This window comes from Aphelocoma coerulescens, chromosome 13, assembly GCF_041296385.1.
Source record: "Aphelocoma coerulescens isolate FSJ_1873_10779 chromosome 13, UR_Acoe_1.0, whole genome shotgun sequence".
In the NCBI taxonomy this organism is placed as follows: domain Eukaryota; kingdom Metazoa; phylum Chordata; class Aves; order Passeriformes; family Corvidae; genus Aphelocoma; species Aphelocoma coerulescens.
The window spans coordinates 679,495-693,563 of record NC_091027.1 but is presented as its reverse complement, the minus strand read 5'-3'; the positions used below and the strand labels follow the sequence as shown (position 1 = coordinate 693,563).

Sequence of the window (14,069 nt, the reverse complement as noted above, 5' to 3'; positions counted from 1 at the left end):
AATATTCTGCTGGTTAAGAGAATTATGTGATACACAATGGAAGAACTCAATAACAAAAAAGAAAAAGGGAATAATTACAGTTATTTTGGAACAATAAGAATTCTGGGAAGAGAAATCTAATCTATTTTTTCTTCATTTTAAGCACGAAGTCCAGTTGTTTTCAGACTAGGCTAACTTCACACATTCATTTTCCATGTCTAAGAAGCTTTCTGATTGGGAAAAAAGTGAAAGAAAAATGACCTCACCAACCACTTTATATTTGTAACCACTTCTGTTTGAGAAACAATGATTAGTCAGGCCACTGTGTGAAGTCAGTCATAGACAAGGTTGAAGGTTTGTTATTTTTCTCCTTTCCCAGAGGCAGCAGCGATGGTGCCGATCCCTTCCAGCCCCGATGCCGGGCCAGGCACGGCAGGAGGATGAAGGATGCTGGCAGTGAGGGCTGGGGGATCAAACTCCGTGATCAGGAGGAGCTGCCACTTTCTCCTTGTCCCTGCCGGTGTTTCCTGCCCAGCCCAGCCCTCGTGTCCCTCTCTGGGTGTCCTGCACTAACGGCCACACTCGTGGAAAGCTCTCTGCTCTCCTGAACACAAACACCAGCCAGAGCAGCTCCAGCCTGGGCAACCAGAATGAATCACTTGCTCCTTTCGAGTCAAGTGCAGCCCTGGAGGAGGGGAAATGGCCAGAGCCGGGCTCTGATTACAGCAGCAGATAACCGGCCCTTCCAGCCTCCCTCCTGTGTCTCTGTCTCCTCTTGCCCTTTGCTGTTTGCTCCACACTCACGGAAGCAGACCTCGGCTTTCATTATCAAATCCAATAACAGTGTTCTCTTACAGACCAGAGTATGCTGCTCTCCGCCTGAAAAAATCCTGGCATTGTATTTCTCATAATAAGTTTTAATTGGATTTCAGCTCTCTGCCTTTTATACTCCATCTTAGGCTTTATTTGGCTTAATTACAAATCCATAGTTATTTGTTATGTGGCTCTGGTTTGATATTTTGCACTGACAATTACATTTTTATTCAAAGAAAAAAATGTATTAGGAAAAAATAGCAAGAGACAGGCTCTTTGTATGAGCTGATTAATTGAATTCTAGCTTTATGTGCATTTATGATGAATGATTGTGTGCCAAAAAGTGACTTGGATATTAGATCAGAGTACACTTATTCATTTTAATTGGTTTGCACAAAGTGCAAGAGTCTGTAACAATAGATCAGCCCTGAGAGCACAACAGTAATGGAGGCCCGCAGTGCCCCAACTCCAATGGCTCCTGGAACTCTGCTCATGAGCCTTTGAAGTCTTCCCCTGTAGAAGAGCAGTGAGATGGACAGCGAAGCTCTGGCACTTCCATGCCAAGGAAGCAAGGAGAGAGGCTCACTCCCTCTGTCTGCTTGCCTCTTTTGAGAGCTGCAATTTAGTTTTAATTATTCATAACACTCATTAGCAAAAAAGGTGCTGTATGGTTTTGCAGAAAAATAGAGAAGCCATAGGAATTCGAGGTGGTATCTCACTGCCATGACACCTTTTAGGAAACAATGCTCAAATACTCAGAAAATTGAATAATAATAACAGTAAGCAACCATCCCACCTGTACTGGCCATGAGCTGTTTCAGGACGGGGTGTGGGTGTGGAGACAGCACTGGTGACTGCAGGACCTGTTACTGCATCACAGGGACAACTCCACACCCTCCCTGGGCAGCTGTTCCAGTCTCTGCCACCCTCCATGGAAGGAAGTTCTTCCTCATGTAGAGGTGAAACTCGTTGTGTTTGAGTTTATTGCTCCTCGTCCTGTCACTGGCACTGCTGAACAGAGCTGGCACCATCCTCTGACAGCCCTTGGGGATGTTTGTATGGATTGGTGGGATCCCCTCTCAGACTTCTCCGGACTAACCCAGCCCAGCTCCCACACTCTCCTCAGGAGAGAGGTCCTTGCAGAGAGCTGAGCCCAGGGCAGAAGAACCCACGGGAGCATGTACAGCCACCAGCGAGGGCGGCCGTGGGACACAGAGACACCCACCACACCGGGAATTTCGGCAGCAGTACCTTGGACTCGGCAGCTCCAGTGTCCTGCGGCCACAGCTCAGCCCTGCCCCAGTGTCCCACGTCCCTTAATGTGACACGGCACTGAGGAATCCAACCTGACAAACCAGGGGCCACGCCAAGTCTTGCTGAAGGAAACAAATTTTACTGCTTGCTCTCCTCACCAACTCCATGAAATCCAGTGTGCCAAGAACTGAAGCTGTTCAGTCACCCCGTTTTTATGGTGACACATCAAATTAAAATGAAAGTAGGCGAGGACAAATGGCAGCACATGAGCACACCAGGCTGGTGCTCTGAACCAGGGAAGAAAAAAAATGCCAAGTCGTACTTTTAGAGGATGGACCATTGCAATGACAGAAAATTTGGTAATTTATTACCACCAAGTGATTCAATTTAAAAAAAAAAAAAAATTCTTACTCCTTTCTGAAAGCCCATGGGAAGAGCAACCTGGGCCCTCTGTGTGCATTTAGTTTTCCTTCCAGACAGCAGTTTATTACACCAGGCCTTCATTCCCAATCAATATTCCTAGTTACTCCTTTGGCCTGTGCTTATTGACCACAGCTCTCCTCACATCTCTCTTATTTGAAACAAAAGGTTGTTCATGATTAATGAAATTGTGGGAGGGGAAAGCAAATCTGGTACTCTGAGCTTGGCAAAGCAAAGGACAGTGAGTGTAAGCCAGAAAAAGGAATCCAAACTTTTTCCCCCTGGAGAGCCAAGTGCCAAAACCCAGCAAGGGCCACTCTACAACCTGGAAGTCTGAAAGCCCTTGTACGTTTGAGTTTTGTGGGGGCTTTAAAGCTTAACAAACAGCTCTGGAAGGGGACTTTGGTGTCACAAGCACTGACCTAGATCATAGCAAATTTACTATGTGAAAAAATAAACTGTACACTCTGATTAAGCAGGGCCGTGGTGACTGTTTGATTGCACTGACACTCTGCTTGTACCGCAGCAGCACAACGAGCTCATGGAAATTCCTCCTGATCCCCAGTGACAGGAGAGGGGGGAGCTGGGCTGCTGCTCCCAAACATTCTGTGACACGAGGAATTGACAACGCCAGCCCAGACCCTCCCGAGTGATGCTGCCTTTGCGCCGCCCCGCTGCAGCCTCCCAGCAAACAGAGCCGAGCCCGGGCCTTGCCAGGGATCCTCAGCCAGCCCTGCAGCTCTCCTGTTCTTCTATAGTGCCTCCACAAGTGATTTGTGTGCATAAAGCAAACCCCTCCTGCTGTGTGCAGGTGGAGGACATGGTGACACCGGCAGTGCCAGGTCCCCGTGCCCACCCCACCCCACCGCCCAGCCGGGCTCCGGCCCCGCGGCCTCCTCGGGCCGGGCAGCGCCAGGGAACGGCCGCAGCAGCAGGGAGCTGGCACAGAGGCTACAACAGCTCCCATTCTGACAGTGCTGGATCATGGAAAGTTCCATTTTCTAAGCCTTGGGAGAGATTTCAGGGACTCCATTAGAGAAACAGACTGCCCATGCCCATGGAAAAGAGAGGGAGGCCTGCAGCCAACCCCCGCAGAATTAACAGGGGATTTTCCTGTCGCCACAGAGCGGGATGAAGAGCGCCCATTTCCTGACAGGCTGCATTGTCTTGCACGTGTAGGCACAGGTTTGTGCCAGTCACAGGACAAATAAGAGAGTTCCAATATGGAAGTGACAGAGGGACAAAGGAAAAACAAAGGCTGGACTCGGGCAAGGAGAGACACTGCCAAGCAGACAGGAACCAGGACAGTTTGAGGTCACATTCTAATTTATATTCAGAAACGGCTTCCAGTTTCAGCCTCAGGATCAACTGTTATTTTTCCCACCTATTATCTTCCTAAATGTCCTTGTGCCAAGAGGAAGCAACCATGACTCATGTCTGTCCTTGGATAAATGCTCCAAGGACTGAGGGGCTGCAGCCCTGTGCAGGCTGTGCCAAGGGGCAGATTTAACACACCCCATCCCCAGGCACATCCCAGCGGAGCCCTGCACGCTCCCAAAGATGCGTCCCTGTGCTTCCAACAGCAGCACAGTGACCCAGAGACCAAAATAGCGAAATCGAGGACACCGAGCAAAATATGTCCCTAAAAAATAAACACTTGATGTAACATCCTAACAAAACAAATGCGCTGAGTGGGACTTCTGGGAGCTTCAAGCAGGCAAGACAAGGAAGGGCTCCAATAGCTTTCTCTTTTTCCCACTGACATTAGTGAGTAACAGCTCAATCAGACAAGCACCATCATAAAAATGGATGAAGGAGCCTGGGGTAGAAAGGTCAGCTTTAAGGAGGAGTTGAGCATGAAAGCAGCTGTAAGAAACCCAAAACTAGGATAGAAAATGCCATCACTGGGGTCCTCATTGCCCCCCCTCACTGCTTCAGAGCAGCTCCACATGGAGAGGCCGTAGTTAGCAGGACACCTCCACTCCCTGAGGAATGGCACTCACCTGGGACAGGGCAAGGAGTGCAGGTGCTGCTGCTGCCCCTTTACAACAGGGTGACACACAGAGCATCCTCCTGCCACAGCCCACCCACCCCAACACCAGCAGCATGCCTGTTTTCCCGTGGATGAGGGCTTGGGTTGGATCCACAGGCTGGGCTCACAGAACTGTCCTCATGAAGACAGAGCCAGGGCCATCATCTCGTAGCAGGAATCCACAATCACTCCCTGGGCACTTGGCAGTTCCCTGCATGGAAGAGACCTGTCAGGGGGACACAGATCCATTTGGGCAGCCAGTGCATTACACAGCACTTACAGCTTTGTAGGGCTATTTACTCCCCATCACCCTGCAGCACATAAGTGAAGGGGAAAAGCTTTGCAAAGGTTTCGGGCAGCAGAAAAACCCTTTCCCCTTCCCAGCTTTTCGGCTTCTAGAGGCTCGTGTTCTGGGGAGCAGAAGTACTGAGACCTGCATCCCAAACCCTCTGCACCCAGCTGTGGCCTGAGGCTTTGCAGCCAGCTCTCTTCCAAGGCCAGCTCCAGGGAGAAGCTCTCAGGGCTCCCTGGAGGGGACACTGCATGGCACAGGGGCAGCAGAGGCTCCACTGCTCCCCACACCGGCACTGCACGGCAGAGCCCACTTACCTGCACGCTCTGCACTCAGGGCACATGATGCTCCACACCCTCAGAATTTGGAAGTTTATAGTTAGATCAAGCTATTATTTCAGGCAATTTTTGCCTCATTAGTATGCCTGGTGCTTACAGACAACAGGATTGTTGTGACTGTTCGCAAAACCCCTGTTTAAACCCTCCAGAGTGTTTGGTTTCAAGAAAATTGTACTTGGATAGTTCTGTGCATCTTGACCCTTCCAAAATTACAATAAAATTAATTTCAAAATTACTTTCAAAAATACTATTTCAAATTACTTGAACACTTCATCTGAAGCACAGATTACTTCCTTCTCAGGAAGTTTTGGGGCTATTCACTAATGAAGCAACTTTTGAGCTCAAGAAGTTTTACAGCTCCTGGCTAAGCTGCTGCTTTTATGGAAACAGGAGCATCTCACGTAATTGTCTACTTCTAAGAACATGACTGTTCTTGCCTCGCTGTTGCTCTCCTCACAGCTGTGGTGGTCCTGTTACAGAAACACAAACCCCATGAATGGCCCTGTTGCTGCCAGGGGATCTGCAGAGAGCCAGGGCTGGCAGCTGGGCAGCGCTGCCTGCGTGGGGCTGGCAGGAGCGAGGAATGGAACGCTGCTGTCAAGGCACAGGAGCCATGGGAGCGCTCCGGAATGATGTTCCCACTTTGTTTTCAGTTCTTACACGGCAGCTGTTCCTTCTGCCCACCAGAACTCGCAGTGCAGCACAGACATTTGCCTTCCTGGCTGTTGGAGCTGCCTGTGCTGGGCAAAGCTGTTCAGGTTACCAGGGTGATCCCATCAGTGCCCCCATGCATGCACAGATGGACAGCTTCAATCAGACTTTAGGAGAATTTCCTTCATGGAAAGGGCTGTCCAGCCCTGGCACAGCTGCCCAGGGCAGTGATGGAGTCCCCATCGCTGGAGGGATTTAATAGACATGTAAATGTGGCACTTGGGGATGTGGGTTAGGGGTGGCCTTGGCAACTTGGACTCAGCGTTGTTAGAGGGATTTCCCACCTAAACAATTCCATGATTCTACGACACCTCTATCCACAGATAATCCACAGCAAGTCAGAAGCAGGGGCAGCCTGGAGGAGGGATGATGGATGCTACAGAAGCAGGTTATTAGGAATGAGGCTGCCGGCTCCGAGGGAAGAGCTGGAGGACAGCTTTAGCTTGGATTGCTCCTATAAACACAGCCCGCGGTGATGAACGGCGGCAGGAGGCAAATTGGAAGCGAGAGCCCACGGATTACGAAAGTAAAACTGCGGCCCTCGCTCTTAACAGGCACAGGGAGTGTCTCTGAGAGATAAACGATCCTGATGGGGAGAATCTGAGCAGAATGAACGACGGAGGGAAATCTCTGTTCTTTGATAATTAGCAAAGGACTGGCCAGGCAGAAGAGCAGCAGCACCTGCGCAGCCCTACCTGCTGCCCGTGGAGATTAGCACCGACCTGTTCGTCGTGGTAGTCTGCCAGAATTCAAGTGATGTTTATTCCTTTTGCAGATTTGACAAAGTAATAACACCTCCTGTGAGGAATCCTTCCCCCCTGCTGCTGGTGACAGCCCAGCCCGTGACTTATCTGGGAGCTTGGAGTGCAATCATTAAACCTCCACAGGAAGCACAAGACTTTCTGAGGGTTAACGATCATTGTGAAACCTTCCCAGTGGGGGCACAAACGGTGATTTATCATAATTTGCTGCTGCAGCGTTGATGCATTGAGCAACGTTGCCATCGTTCAGCGGTCCCCCACACCCGCCCGGGCAGCCGGGAGCGGAGGCAGGAGGGGCTGTGAGGGGATGGGCAGAGCAGGGTCCCCCTCCAAGGACACTGTTTGCACTTGGGTTTGTACCCACGCTAAACGCTTCCCAGACTCCGGGAGAAGCAGAGCCCCCGGTGTCAGATGGAGCAGCTGTCCCTGTCCTGGCCAGGGACTGCAGGGAGAGTGTCCCTGCAGCAGCTGCTCCGTTTAAACCAAAGCTGATCAAAATGTTTACTTACATCTCATTTCCAGCCGGTGCTGGCAGGCAGGAGATCCAGACAAACATCACCAAATCCACACAGCACTCCCAAAGGACAGACAGCCTTAAAACCACAGAAGAACTGGGACCAACACAGCCAAGCAGGTTGTCTGAAAAGCAGCATTTTCCTTACTAAGCCATTTCTCAGACGTGGTGGGTTTTTCCAGCAAGGCTGAATAATGTGTATTCTCTGAAATTTGCATTGTTATTTGCTTGACCAAAAAACAAGAATTCCACTTCTAAAAGGAAAAGCCCCAGGTTTGATCTGGGAGTAACTCTTGCTAAGTTCATGTGAAAGGAAATAAGGCCCTTCATCTTCAGATGCATTTGAAAACCCCAGTGCAATTCCTTGCATCTCTGATAAGAGACACTTTGAAAGTAACATACAGTGTTTGTTTTTCAAATACCAATGCAGATTTAATGATAGCCTCTATCTACCTTTCCTTACATTCCTGATCTCAATTTAAAAATACTCACAGGTATTGCAACCGTCAGCTTGGTTCCCAAAATACATCCTTATCTTTTTCTTTACACAGGAAAGCATTTATCACTTCTCCCCTTTTGCAGGAGTGTCAGCATTTGTGTGCTAACGCCTTTCTGGTACTTTGTCATGTACTCAGCCGGGGAGATGATCTGGGAGGGTTTTTCAGGCAGCAAACACACACAGAAGGAAGCATATGGTGCTCTGTTTAGAGAGGCAACGCCAGTCCCATCACTGCCGAGGTCCCAGAAAATGCATCTCAGATGCAAATTGGTTTCGTGAAACCAGGGGAAAAAATAACAGTCATATTTCTGAGGAAATAAGCTGAAAAAATATTAACTCTGAGCAGACTAGACAGCACTGGCAGTCAGTTTTTCAATAGTCAGTAGGGTTTTTTTCCCCTATCAGAACTCCTACCTGTGTTTTTCTTCCACCCCAGTTTCTGACAACCGAGACTGCACGCTGGGGAATTGATTCTGAAATTGGAAATCCCACAAGATTAAAATAAGCAAATTTCAGAGCAGTTATATGAACATCTGCCATGAAGGAAATATTTGCTTTGTTTGCTCCCACCCAATCCCAGGGATTCTTTCCTTGAGCTTCCCAAAGGAAGCCTTTCCTCACCCTGTTTAGCTACAAAACCTTACACTGAGGTGCTGAAGGGCAGCAGGGAAGGGTGTTGCCTCCCTGCCCCCCGGTGATGGTGAGAATATTCTGCCACAACTACACAAAGGAGTCACTGCTAAAGCAAACTCCCAGAGATCACATCCACAGAGGCAGGAATGAGGCGTTTGGGGTATTATCTCCATTATGACACAGTTTTGATTGGAAGCTTAAGCTCCTGTACTGCAGAAGTCTGGCAGCACCATCCCTGAAGTGCAGAGCTCCCACCTCCTGCTCTGGAAGCCAAGACCTGGGAACCAAGAACCAGGTTATGGAAGCATCCCAACACACCCCAGCCCTTCAGGCACATGGGGCAATCCCACTGGTTCTGACCCAGCGGGACACTGCAGCAGAGGGGATCAGTAACGTCCCCAAAGCTCAGGAGCTCTGGAAGCACAGATGTTCTGCATTAAAGCCAGTGGGAAATGTCCCCTCTCTCAGAAAGCGACCTGCAGGTCCCCCCCAGCCTCTGTGCAGTTGAAGACCCAAGTGAAGGTGCATAACCCAAACGGGCTCAGGCACCGGGTGCTCCCCAGCAGCATCACAGGCGAGGCACCCGCCCCTGTCCCCAGCCCCCAATTCCCAATCGACAGCCCCTGAGCCCCAGGGTGTCCCAGCCTCCCACACAGCCTGGCCCCCTCCCCAAAAGCACAGCATCCAAGAGCTGCCACTGCAGCAGTGCCCCCGAGTGTTCCCAGGAACTCGCTGAGCAGATTGATGCTCACTGAGCTGCTGACAGCCACTTCCAGGGACGGCGCTGGGGTGGCACCTCTCCAGCTATTTAGCCACTCGCTGCATATGCCAAAAAAGTTATTGAGCAGCTGACTTTTGTGCTGTGATGCATCTTGATGTTGATGCTTTATCATTTCCTGGCAGTTACAACTGTTTTCTGCTTTTCTTGCCATTGCTACTTTTCTTGAAGCCCCCGAAGCAGCTTTGTTCCATGGCTGTGTCTCCAGCACAGTCTGCAGCAGCTCTGGAGTTTATGAGCTGGAATTAATGGCAAGTGTGGCTTTGGGCTGAGCCTGTCAGTGCACCCATGAAACCTCTTGTCAGGTTTCTGTGGAGCAGAACTGGCTGCATCCTACACCTTACCTGAGTGTCCATTACTGCCCAACACAAGTACCAGTGTCTTCATCTGCTTCCTCTCCATAAGGGCTCCAGAGCTTTCTCATGTCCCCACATGACAAACTCCTTCTGTGTCCATAAATTTCTTTCTTCTTCTTCTTCTTTAAAGCAGATTAAAAAGCAGCAACCACATCTTTTATTAGGTCTATGGGTAGATTCATCTAGGCTGCAATTTTTATGTCTGTTTTTTCCTGGGGGTATGTTAATTGGCTCCCAAGTGCAGGAAAGAAAGAACAAGGCACTGGGGCGATACCTCAATGCAGAAGCAAGAAAAGGCAGGGTTTAGAGTGGTTCTTAACTTTGTGAATGAGCAAAATAATCTGAATCCCATGAGAGCTGTGCACAGATGGCATAACCCCGGACTCTTGTTCCTAGCCCAGTTCCACCTCATAGAGACCCTTAAGGGTGAACAAATAGAGATGGGAAAACAGGGAATTGCCTATTCCTCCCAGTCCTCCAGGTCATCTTTCCCAATCTAAAATTGCATATGATCATCTTCATTAACCCAGAAAAGTGAAGAGGATAAGCAGGATAATATCCTACAGAACAAACCTCCTCCATCATTTTTCTGTCTCCTGCCCTTGCTTCCATTGGTACAACCTGAGAGCACAAACAGTAACACTGGAACTCATGAGCTGATTTCTCCTCTGAGCAGCTGAGGGAACAGATTGCCTTGGGCCAGTTGCTCACTTACTGCACGTCCAGAAGGCGGTCAGGAGTCACGGGAAGGGGGATAACAGGTTTAACAGGTTGCCAGAGCAGCTGTGGCTGCCCCTGGATCCCTGGCAGTGTCCAAGGCCAGGTTGGACACTGGGGCTTGGAGCAGCCTGGGACAGAGAGAGGTGTCCCTGCCACAGCAGGGGGTGGCACTGGATGGGCTTTAAGGTCCCTTCCAACCTCAAACCAATGTGGAATTCTGCAAGTGCATCATAACCACCTGAAGGAAGTGGGATAAACAAGCTGCAACAACAACAAGCTGCTGCAGCTTGTGGTAGTTACTGGCCAGCTGGAAGAACAATCCTTGTTCAGCTTGCATCAATTGCTGTAAAATGCCTTCCTTGGTAAGGATTTGCTTCAACAGCAAATGCAAAGCTCCTCAGAGCTGTTTGCTCTGCACAAACAAGCTCTGTTGTAATTAATGTGGTGCATCCCTTATTTTTGGACAATGGAATGGGAGGGGGGCACTCATCAACTTAGTTCATAGTTAGCAGTGCCTGACGGTTGGGGGAACTTCCCAGGAATTCTCCAGGTTGCTCAAAATTAAGCAGTGACACTTCCTGGTGTGATATTGCTGCTTCAGGAGGAAAGGAGAGAGGAAATCCTCAAACACGAGAAAGCAAAGGCCAGGCCGTGGTTCTGCAGCACCCAGCGTTCCCAGGCAGTGCAGTGACTGGTCCCCATTTCCCGGGGAATTACCTCACACTTTCCAGCAGCACAGGACCCATGTTCTCCCAGTCCCACAAGTGCTCTGGCACGTGGTGAGGCACTGGCACAGCTGATCCCAGCCCTCGGTCACTCCATGCCTGGCTTTCCCTGGAATGGGTTTCGTTACCCTGCAAGTGTCCCGTGTTCCACGTGGGGACTCGCAGCTCTGTCACCCCGTGTGCTGCATGAGGATAATTAATGTCCCTGGGCAAAGGCAAAACAAAACACAGGTACAGAACACTTGCTCTGGTTTCTTGGGAGATGTGACAGAAGAAAACAAGCTCCCAATTCCCCTGTCATTTTGCATCTTTATGCAACCATAAAAAGCCATTTTTCCTTGCACTGTTTACTGGTCTACTACCAAGGCCCCCTCAGATTTTATTCTAATATGAATATTAATTCAAGTATCATTTGTATTGCGAACAAAACGAGAAAAATATCTCAAGGCTGCTACGAATCCTCGTTTTCCTGGCAGAACAGTCTGGCCCTTTTAAGAATAAACACCCAGCTATTATTCCTATATTAACTGGTGCTTTACAAAATCAATACAAAAGCACAGTTCTTGCATGAAAGGATTTCCTCTGGACTCAGCTCTGCCTCTGCTCCCTGCTGGATGACACAACCAACTGGTTAACCAGCCCTTTGCACTGCGGGCTCGTGTCCAGCTTGGTGCCCACCAGGATGCCCAGTCCCTCAAGCCTCCTGAGGAAACACTGGGTGGATAAAGCCTGTGCCCAGAACCATGTGTGACATTGTGTGCTGGTTTCATACCCTCTGGAAAACTGCCCACAGGAGCCATTTGAATGCTCAAAGCCTCTTCCAAAACAAGTGGCAAAAATCAGACTTCCAAGCAGACCCAGGGGCACCCACAGGTGTCAGCAGATGCTGCAGGGGCCCTAAGAAAATCAACATTTCTGTCTAAAACGTCCTCTATAGCTTCAGCTGCTGCATGGAACTGTAAAACACTTCTTGGTTCTCATTCAAAGACTTTTACTTGGCCACAGGAAAGTTAACAACTGGCAAACGGAAAGACGTTGGAATTAGCTGCTGTGAGCATTCTTGTTGCTGTAATCGTCCCTGGCTGCCTGTAATGAGCAAAGAACAGTATTTGAAAGCACACAGACCAAACCAATAATCCCTCACAAATATAACCACCACTAAGTACCATCTCTCCCAAGTTATAAACAAGGATTAGGAGAGTTTGTCTTGCTTTGAATGAAGGATCTGGGCCAAGATCCAATGTCAAAAAATAACACTGAGAGTGGAGAAACCTAGCATGTGGATAAAGATGATTTCTAATATTTATTAAGCTCATATTTCAGAAACATCCAAAAACCTCCAGCCTCTTGCACAGTGCTCCTGTGCCTGCATGCCCGATGCTTTCACTGGCTGCTCTGGCTTTTGCAAGCAGGGATTTGTTTACATCCCTTTTGTCCCTCTCTCTTCTCCCCTAATTGTTGCCTTTTCAATTATTATCTGGGGGCTCACTTCAGGACTTGAGGGCTTTTAACAAGAATTACCAGAGCTTGTTGCCATTTACTGTGTTTATAGATAGAGAAATTGTGAAAAGGGGAACGGCAATTTCTCCCTGCACAACACTCACCCAAGAGAAAAGGGTCGGGAGAAGGTCAAGAGGGAAACTGCTAAAGCACTGAATATCCCAAACGCTACCTAATGTTCCCTAAAATGATGCTTGGCCGAGCACTGTAGTCAAGGGAAGAGACAGAAACAGCTTCTAAAAGGCATGCTCTGAAGAAAGGCAGGAGCAGCTTCAGGGGGTTTGGGTTGTCCTGGAGAGGAGGGCTCCTGAGGGGACAGCAGGACCAGGCTGCTGGCAATGCCATCAGCATCCCCACCAGGCCCTGGTCACCCACACCACATGGTGACACACGCAGGACCTGCTCCCTGACCTCAGCTGGACGAGGGGGGCCCTGGGATCAGCACCCAGGCACTGCACGAGCTCAGCTGCTCTGAGCTAATTAACTGCAGCTTCTACTCAGATCCTGTTCTCTCCTGCTACAGACACATATCCTCCCAAACAGGAGTTGTGGTTTATTGGACTGGGCCAGTTGTATCTTCCAGCCTCACACACCAGACTAAATTCTCCCTTTTCCTGAGTGGTCCTTATGGAAGTCTTACCTTGTCTGGCTGCACATACCTTCACCAGGGGTTGCTGAAGATCTTGTCCTCAGATTCCTGGTGTTCCTCTTTGGCTGTTCTGGATGTACAAGGATCACCTGGCACAGAGGCCAGCTTTCTTTCTGGGTGGGCTCACAGCAGCTGAGATGAGCAGCCCCAGTGCAATCCCACTGCTGACCTTTGCTGCTTGGCCAGCTCTACCGCAGAGCTGCCCAGGCACTGGGCACACACTGGGGAGCACACAAACAAAGCTCCCTTGCCTCAGGCCGTTTAAAGGGTGTCTCTTGGCTTAGGAGGTTCTGTCTGGATGACAGGAATTAGTGAGTGATGACTTTCATGATCTGCAGCTGGGCACGGGCAGGGAGCCCCCAGCCGAGGGGATGTGCCCACCACACAGACCCCCCCATCAGTCCCTGTCTGCTGCTTTTAGGGCAAGTTTCATAACAGAGGGGTCAGAGACTGCCTTATTTGGGTACAACTCCAGCATTCGTATACAAACACAGCTCCTGGTACAAAGAAAATGGCTTTCCAAGCCCTTGAGTGAGGAACTTTAGAAGCCAACCACCCACCCCTGAGAAATGTTTACAAACACAAACTAAGGCCACGGACAGGGCTGCAGTGGAGGAGCTGGGATGCAGAGCACTCCCTGAGCTTTCCTGGCTGGCTCTGCCCTCTGCAGCTGCAGGGCCATGAGGAAGGTGTCACACACAGATGGACCTGGGCAGGAAAACAGCTGGAGTGTCTAATCCACCACAGGAGGCTGTGCTCAGCCCCGGGTCAGCTGTGCCCATGGTAGACAACAAATCTGCCTCAGCCAAATTGTCCTTGTGTAATTGCCTGTGTGATCAGAAAGAAAGAGAAATAGCTCAAGTAAACCTCGAATTCCATGAGCTGTTGTTAGCATCTCGCCATCAGCACACTGCAGGTTGCAAAAACTGGGTCCTGGGTAACCCCTTTTCCATTATATGTTAATTACTTATTACTTCTATTGGTGTTGGTCATCTGGAAAAAAACACAAAGGCAAAATCATCACTACAAATTCTCCTTCAGCATCCTGGAGTGAGCCCTGTTTTGCTTTTGGCTGTAGGTCCCCCTCTCCCCAGG

At 49.6% G+C, this 14,069-nt stretch overlaps 1 long non-coding RNA gene across 1 annotated transcript; it reads right to left on the bottom strand.

The window, feature by feature from the left end:
- Window positions 1-3,993: 3,993 nt before the first annotated feature.
- On the bottom strand, window positions 3,994-7,960 carry LOC138118217 (uncharacterized). Its single transcript, XR_011155041.1, has 3 exons — window positions 7,607-7,960; window positions 7,110-7,239; window positions 3,994-4,709 (listed from the first exon to the last, which is right to left on the bottom strand). It is a non-coding gene; the product is annotated as an uncharacterized lncRNA (long non-coding RNA).
- Window positions 7,961-14,069: the final 6,109 nt, after the last annotated feature.